Consider the following 8,802-nt stretch of genomic DNA (forward strand, 5'->3'; position numbering starts at 1 on the left):
TTTCACCCTCCTATGTAGATTCATGTATGTCTTTCTTAGAATCTTCTGTTGTCTAGCTTCTCTGGGGTCTAGTTTTTTTGTTGTTGTTGTTGTTTTTTTTTTTTTTTTTTTTTTTTTTTTTTTTTTTTTTGCTTTTTGACTAAAAGCCACTTATGAGTGCTTACATATTGTATTTGTCTTTCTGGGTCTGGGTTACCTCACTCAATATGTTTTTTTCTAGATCTGTCATTTGCCTGCAAATTTCAAGATGTCATTATTTTTTACCTATGTGTAGTACTCCATTGTGTAAATGTGCCACATTTTCTTTTATCTATTCTTCAGTTTAGGACCATCTAGGTATGTTGTTGGTGGCATTTACTTGGTTCCCAGCTGTTCAGCACCAAAATAAACACTCACAAAACATCTTATTTGCAATACTGTTTCGCCAATAGCTTAAGTGTATTTTTAGCTCACTCTTATCTCTTAAATTAACTCTGCCATGAGAAAGGTTGGGTCTGTTGGTTAGTATCTTTCTCCTCTGGCAGCTCCATGGCGTCTTTCTGATTCCACTGTATTTTCTCCCAGAATTTAGTTTGGTTTTCCCGCCTAGCTCTATTCTGTTAAGCCACTGGCTGGTTAGCTTCTGTATTCACTAACCAACAAAAGCAACACATTTACAAAAGGACTTCCCGCACCATAGGTTGTTTTCAGGTTCTGGTTATTACAAATAATGCTGCTATGAACATAGTTGAGCACATGTGCTTGTGGTATAATTGAATGTCATTTGGGTATATACCCAACAGGGGTATACTGGGTCCTGTGGTGGACTGCTTCCTAATTTTCTGAGAAATCACCATACTGATTTCCAAAGCAGTTGTACAAGTTTACAAGGCCACCAGTGGAAGGGTGTTGCCCTTACCCCATATCCACTCCAACATAAGCTGTCATCAGTGTTTTTGTTCTTGGCCATTCTGACAGGTGTAAGATTGAATCTCACAGCTGTTTTGATTTGTATTTCTATGATAACTAAGCATGCTGAGAATTTACCTATGTGTTACTCAGCCCTTTGAGATTCATCTGCTGAAAGTTTTCTGTTTAGGTGTGTACCCCATCTTTGTGAGATTATTTGCTCTTTTATTGTCAAGTTATCTTAACTTTAGAAGTCAAACATATCTGTTAAATGAAAATAAAAATATTTTTTAAAAAGAGATTTTGCTTTTGTTTCCACAGCAGACAAATGCTGTGGATTTCTTAAGGAATGACATTGATCAGGTTTGATCAGGGAAGACCTCCTAAATCTTGACAAGTGATGACAATCATTAAAGATTATAGCTGTTCTTCCCAGGACTTAAACATTATCTCAAATTTTCTCAGGGAACCTACAGATGTCTTCACCCATATTCAGCAGGAAGTAATCTAGAGAACATGACACCCACATTTCCAGCAGATGAAATATGGTAGGCTTTTGGTTATTTGGTGGACTATAGGTGCTTGTTATCATTTAGGGGAATATAGTATTTTGATAAATATTTAAGTTATTTTTGGTACAGTGCATATATATGTATATATACATATTTCTATTCTTTAAGGTATTGTATTTATGCAACTCATTTTAAAGTGTAAAATAAAGTTCTAGTTTTTGAAAGCTATTATTATAAACTATTTAGGATAATCAGGAAACTCAGGTTAGTAGATAGCCACTTATAACAATCAAATATGTTGATGTTGATGTTAGGTATTTTTTCAAGGTCCTACAGGGATACATCCAGAGAGACAAATGGTTTTCAAACACTTAAAAGATGTACAGAATATGGCACTTACTTGCTTAAGAAATGATGGGTATTGAAGAAACTCCATTGGTGTTGCTTTCATTCTGGTAAGGCTAATCACTGGGTGAAAAAAAACTGCTACTACCTTTGGTTGATCAACAGTGTGCTGTGCAGATTTTACATGCAGCAGCAACAGGAAAGTGATTGATGAACATTTTCAAAACAAGCAAGCCAGAAGAGTGCTTTGGGATTCCTGTTTCACAGAAGAGTCTGCCCGACATTCTGCAGGAAACAAAAGAAAGTGACTGATGAGCTTTGCCAATACAGGGCAGAATAGTCCTTCAAATTTTTTACTTTAGAGAAATGCCTTCCTGTATGCTGTAAATGCTCAATGTTGCAAAAAAAAAAAAAAAAAACCAAAAAAAAAACCAAAAAAAAAAAAAAAACAAAAAAAACTTTGGGAGACTGTCCAGGCAGCTCAGTGTCTCTGTTGTTAGGGAGTATTAATTCCATATCAGGTCTTGGATGGAGTTAAAGACTAAATAATTAGAGTTTCAGTTTCTCAACCCTATGCTAGAAAGTAAGTTAAGTATCAAAGCTTGGAGTCACTAATATGGTATGGATAATGGAGTATTTTCTCTGTAATTTGTAAATATAAATGGACTGAATATTGTAAATGTAATTCTTACTTGGTAACTGCTTTTATCATACATAGTTTGAGTAAGTTAAAGTTAAAATATTTCATTTTGATTTAGACAAAAGGGGAGAAAGTCTGTGGAATATTATTGTATGATGCATTTTTTTTTATGCTGTGGAACATGTGTTTCAATGATGCAAAGATGTATCAGATTTGTTTAACTCTGTAAAGCTGTGATACTTTGCCTGTCTAAAATACCTAATTGGCTTAATAAAAAGCAGAACAACAAATACCTTGGCAGGAAGGATAAGAGGATCTGGAAGGCAAAGAGAAGGAAAAAAGGAACAAGGAGCAAAAAAAAGAGAGGGTAGCAGGAGTCAGCTACCTAATTACACAACAAGCCGCAGAGTAAGAAGTAAAGAAAGACATTCAGAGTAGAGAAAGATAAAATTCCAGAAGCAAAATGTAGATGGGATAATTTAAGAAAAAGTGGCTAGAAACAAGCCAAGATAAGGCCAGGAATTTATAAGAAAAAATAAATCTTCATGTGTGTCATTTATTTGGAAGCTTCATGGTATGCCCCCACAAGCATAAAGAAAGAGAGAGAGAAAAAAAATCAACACCAGGCTTCAGCCTCACATGGAATGAACTCTCAGTCTCCTCCCTGGGATTCTGATTATGCCAAGCATAGATGGCAGCAACACTGCTGAGCTGTAATCACAGCCTAAGAACTCATTACATTAATTTTTACTATTTCTTGTTTGCAAGACCAGCACATGATGGGTAGTACTGCAAAGTTAGACTTCTTTTTCTTTTGTTGTTGTTGTATTGTTTTTCAAGTGAAGGTTTCTCAGTAGCTTTGGAGCCTTTCCTGGAAACTAGCTCTTATAATCCAGGCTGTCCTGCAACTCACAGAAATCCATAAGTTTGACTTATTAACCCACATACCTAACATGCTTGGATCACAGGTACAACAGATTTTTAGGAAGCTGCTTCCTGGGAATAAAAAACACTTTCCTAACTTGTTTTAAGGAGGAGCCGCTTGTTCATCCCACCTACACAGAATTGAAATAATCACACAAAAACTGTATTATTTAAGTCACTGCTTGGCCCATTACCTCTATCTTCCTATTGGCTAAATTTTATTTATTTAACCCATTTCTATTAATCTGCATATCACCATGGGGTCATGGCCTACCAGCAAAGTTTCAGCACGTCTATCTCTGGCAGCATCAGAAGCATGGTGTCTCTCTGACTCTGCCCTTCTTTCTCCCAGCATTCAGTCCAGTCCTCCCCATCTTCCTAAGTTCTTCCCTATCAACAGGCTAAGGCAGTTTCTTTATTCATTAATAGTATTCACAGCACACCGAGGGTACTCCCACATCATTTACTCCTTCCATAAATTGAAGATTTATGTGGATGGAGTCCTACTCTTAGGGCACCTTGAAGTTTCCATTCCACAGGAAGAACCTTTTCTATAGTGGTGATAAACTCCTTGAAAATTGCCATCTGTTTCAGCAATTTACTGAATGATATGAAACTACCTTTCCATATTCATTTATTTCTGCCTCACTTGTTACTTTCTTTTTATTGTCGACCTGAATGAGTCATCGGTAATAACCATTTAGCAGATTCATTATTCTATTTAAGGAATTAGCCTATTATTTTTAATTCTCCTGTACTAAATTTCCAGGGCATAGGCAGAATAAGAAAGATTTTGGGCTCAATATATCACACAAATGACCTCAAGTATAATTTTTTATGGTGCCTATTTGGGATGGAAATCCTATGAACTCAATCTGCACTTTCTGCTATTACTCTTAACATTTCCATCTTCCTAGTCCTACAGAAACAGTCTTTTAAATTTATGTATAACTTTCTATGGTTTTTTGCCACCTAAAGTCATGATATCTTTGACATTCTTACAAAAAAAAACTTCCAGGTTCTGCATAGAAAAACAAATCCCTTTTGGTGTTTCACTTTTGGTATAACTTGTGTTTTTGCTGTACTGATTAAATTTGATAACCAGAAGCAGCCCAGGCAACGAATAGGTCTATTTGACTGATTGTATCAAATACTCCACCATTTTGGGAACTTAAGAAAGAAACATAAGGTAAGAATTAAAGGCAAAACCCATGGGCAATAATTGTTTCCTGGCTCTATCTCTTGCCTAGTCACTGTCTCATGTGAAGATATTTTCCATTTGTAGTTCAGGCCCACTTTTTAGGAATAATACCACCCTCAATGGAGGAACCTTCCTACATGGATCATCAATCAACAAAAGCTCTCAGAGATAAAACAGTTTCTGGCTATTATGAATAAAGTCACTGTGAACATATTTGAGAAAGTGTCCTTCTGGAAGTATTGTTTGGATACATATCCAAGAGTGGTATAAGTGGGTATGGAGATAGACTGACTCAATTTCCTGAAGACTGAATATTGATTTCCATGGTGGCTGTACAAGTGTACACTTGCAAAAGCAATGAATCCCCTTGCTCATTTTCTTGACAGCATTAGTTTTCATTGGTGTTATGTACTTAATCATTTGGACATGATTAAGATGAAATCTCACAGTAGTTTTGATATGTATTTCCATGATGGCTAATGATGGTGAACATTTCTTCTATTGTTCCTCATCCACTTTAGATACATGTACTGAGAATTCTATTTAGCAGTGTACACATTTATACTTGGATTATACGGTTTGTTATTGTCTCATTCCTTAAGTTCTTTATTTTCTTGAGCGAGGAAACCCAGAAGCACATAGACAAACATGTTATATACTTTTAAGTGTAAGTTAGCAGTTAAGCAAAGTACAATCATAGTAATCACAGTTAATCTGAGTAGAAGGTATAGATACACAGAGGCTTAGCAATGAGAACAGCTCTAGGGGAAATGAAGGGAACTCCCTGGGAAGAGAAACTATAATAGATTTTGTGATGCACTGAGAGTGACACACATATCTAGACTGCAATATATACAGGGCAAATGGTGGCTCGGAACTGCTATAGTAGCCAACCAATAACTGGTCCAATTTGAAGCCCAAACTTGAGAATAAGTGCACACCTGACACTGCCTAAATTGCTAGGAACGAGAATTTGAATGACTCAGAGAGCTATAGTAGAAACAAATAAAGCTAAAGAAGAAAAAAAAAAATCAATGAATGGTTCCACCAATTTTTTGCTATAATCATAGATTGGCACTAAATCCAGTATTTGTCAGAGAGGCTTCTTTCAGCAGCTCATGGAAGAACATGCACAGATCCCTACCCAAACATTAGCTTGAGCTATAGAAATGCTTTTGAAGGAGGGGTTTAGAATTGTAGGATCCAGAGGGGTTGAGGAAAAACTTGGCCCACAAAATCAACTAAGCAGGGCTCAAAGGGGTCAGAGAAACTTAAGTGGTAATCATTAGCCTTCAAGTGTCTGTGCCAGGTCCTTTGTACACATGCTATTTTTTTTTTAAGCTTAAGGTGTTTGTGGTTGTCCTAATTGTCTGTGACTCTACTACTTGTTCTTGATACCTTTTTCCTCCTATTGCATTGTCTTGTACAGCCTTGATATAAGAGCTTGTGCTGGTCTTATTGTACCTTGATATGATGTGTTTGGCTGATATCCCTGGAAATCCTGCTCTTTTCTGAAGGAAAACAGTAGCAGTGGATCTGGGGGAATGTAGATTTGTTGTGGGTGAACAGGAAGCAGTGCAAGAAGGGTACACAGCAGCCAGGATGTACTGTATATGAGAGAAGAATAAATACAAAAAATAAAGAAAAAACGAAAATGCATTTTGTCTAAGTTCAATGATTCTCATAATCTACAACAACCCAAACAAAACAAATGTCCAGTGTCCCTTTTAACACTCACGACAATCTTTTGACTTTCATATCTTGTAAAATCAAGAAACAAATGAGTGATTTTCAACATATAATCCCATTCTAAAAAAGGGGATCCTATTCTCTTTGGATGTATACCTTCCTCAGCCTAGATATAGTAGGAAGGGCCTTGGACGTTAAACAAAGCATTGTGTCTTACCCTCTCTGAAGATTGGATGGGGGTGTGGTGGGAAGGTGTATGGAAGGAATAGGAGGATGGAGGGAGTGGGGACTTGGACTGGTATTTTTTGAAAATCTAATAAAAATGCATGAAAAATGTTTAAAGTTCATGTAATTATATGGAAAAACATTTCATAAGTATTAATTGAGACTACGAGTCTGAAATAAATGTTAAAAATATGTATACTCTTGTAAAATACTAATAAAGGCATACATACAATGTGAAACTAAATGGAAACTGAAGGAATTCTGGAAATGAAAATCTAGGTTAACATACAGAACCTAAAGTGGCAAGCTTCAACAAAATAATATAAGACATGAAACAGAATTTCAGGCTTTGATGGTATGATAGGAGAACAGATTTATTGATTATGGAAAATACTAAATCTAGAAATTTCCTGAATCTCAACATCCAAGATATCTGGAACACTATGAACACTATGAAATGTCAAAACATAAGAAAAATAAAGATTAAAGAAGAATCTCAATGTAACATGAGGGGCCTGGCTTATTGGGGTTTCTGTCCTGCCCAATACTCCACAGCTGGCATGTCCCAAAGAAAATTACACAGAGAGTCTACATTACTTATAAACTAATTGGCCCATTAGCTAGGTCTTCTTACTAGCTCTTATAGTTTATATTAACCCATTATTCTTATCTATGCTAGCCACACAGCTCGGTACCTTTCTCAGCCAATAAACGCTAATTGGCCAGGCAGGAAGTATAGGCGGGTCAACCAGACAGGAAGTAGAGATGGGGCCATGAGAACAGGAAAATGCTAGGAAGGAGGAAGCCCATTCCTCTGAGTCCAGCCCAGACCACCAAAGAGGCAACATGTGATCTGCCTGGCTGAGGCAGGACAGAAACCCCAACAAGCCGGCCCCCTCTTGTTACATCTCAGCTCAAAGACCAATGAAATATTTTCAAAAAACTTCATAGTCAAAACTTTCCTAACTAATTGGACAGAAGATGTAACACAGCCCAATGAATCAATTAAGTAGGGCTCATAGGGGCTCACAGTGACTAAAACAGCAAAAACAGAGACTGCACGAGTTGGCAGCAAGTTCTCCACAAGTATGTGATCTTTGTGTAACTTGGTGTCATTGTGTGACTCTTAAAAGTCGGAATTCAGGGATATCTCTGACTCTATTTCCTATTCTTTGAACCATTTTTTTTCCCTAGTAGGTTCCCTTGCCTTGCCTCAATGTGTTTATATCAAATCTTATTGTTACTTGTTATCCAGGGTTTTATTGCTATCCCTGGGATACCTGCCCAATTCTGAAGGGAAATCTGGTGAGAGGGGAGCATTGAAGAAGACTGAGAGGAGTAGAGGGAGAGAAAACTGTAAATGGGATACTGTAAATGAGAAAAATAAATTTTAAAAAAGAAAGAAAGAAATGTGAACATAGTGATGGAAGATTGGACTAAAGCTAGACTAATCTCAGTAAAGCAAACAAGTCCTAGAGATCTGTCTCAGACAGGCTTCATTCTCAACGGGCTTAGATAGTTCTATCTATGAAAATTTTCATACATTTCTCTCCTTTGGTACTTCTACTCCCTGTATGCAGCTCTCCATTGATGATGTCTCATACCTTGGGTATCTCAATGTCCAATAATCTCAAAATATAAGACTCTTTTAATCTTTACAGTTTGATGCAATGTGATCTCACAGTATCCTCACTGGTTTCTGACTCTAACAAACACAGATGGGTGAAACATTGCTGAAATGGTACTATAGAGGAAGAATCTATGACCTATAAATTTTCAGTCCTTCCTGTTTCCAGAATCAGTACAACATGAATTATCCCCACAAATGTGGCATCTAAGTTGTGATGGACACAACCACCAGAGTTACAGAAAGACCTGTATGAAGTGGCTTCTTCAAATTGGGAATCAAGTTGTCTATTCCTTCCAGAAACTGAAGGCTAAGATGGATGGATCTTACACTAGAGTATCTTCCTAGGCTTCAAATGACCAGAACAGCCTTCTCTTTAATGGTGCTAAACTTAATGAAATTTCCTGCCTCTGCTTCACCACATTTAAAACCACCACTTGAAACTACCTAGTCTCTTTTTCTCTATGAAACTGACATTTCATTTCTTTCTACACCACTTGTTTCTTTTCCACTGTGGACCTGAATTAGTCATCAGTAACAAACACCCAGTAGAATCAATATTTTGTCCAAGAAATCAGCCAATTACTTTTTAATTTTGCCTTACTCAGTTTCTCAGGGCACGTAGAAAATATGAATGATTAGGGGACAAAATTTTATTTTATTATTTTTTTTTTTTAGTTTTTCGAGACAGGGTTTCTCTGTGGTTTTGGAGCCTGTCCTGGAACTAGCTCTTGTAGACCAGGCTGGTCTC

General features: G+C 36.8%; 1 pseudogene; it reads right to left on the bottom strand.

Annotated features, from left to right (window-relative positions):
• The window catches only part of LOC101983744, a 27,306-nt pseudogene that overhangs the window by 7,939 nt on the left and 10,565 nt on the right, over window positions 1-8,802 (bottom strand).

Source organism: Microtus ochrogaster (genome assembly GCF_000317375.1).
Source record: "Microtus ochrogaster isolate Prairie Vole_2 chromosome 14 unlocalized genomic scaffold, MicOch1.0 chr14_random_3, whole genome shotgun sequence".
NCBI classification, from domain to species: Eukaryota; Metazoa; Chordata; class Mammalia; order Rodentia; family Cricetidae; genus Microtus; species Microtus ochrogaster.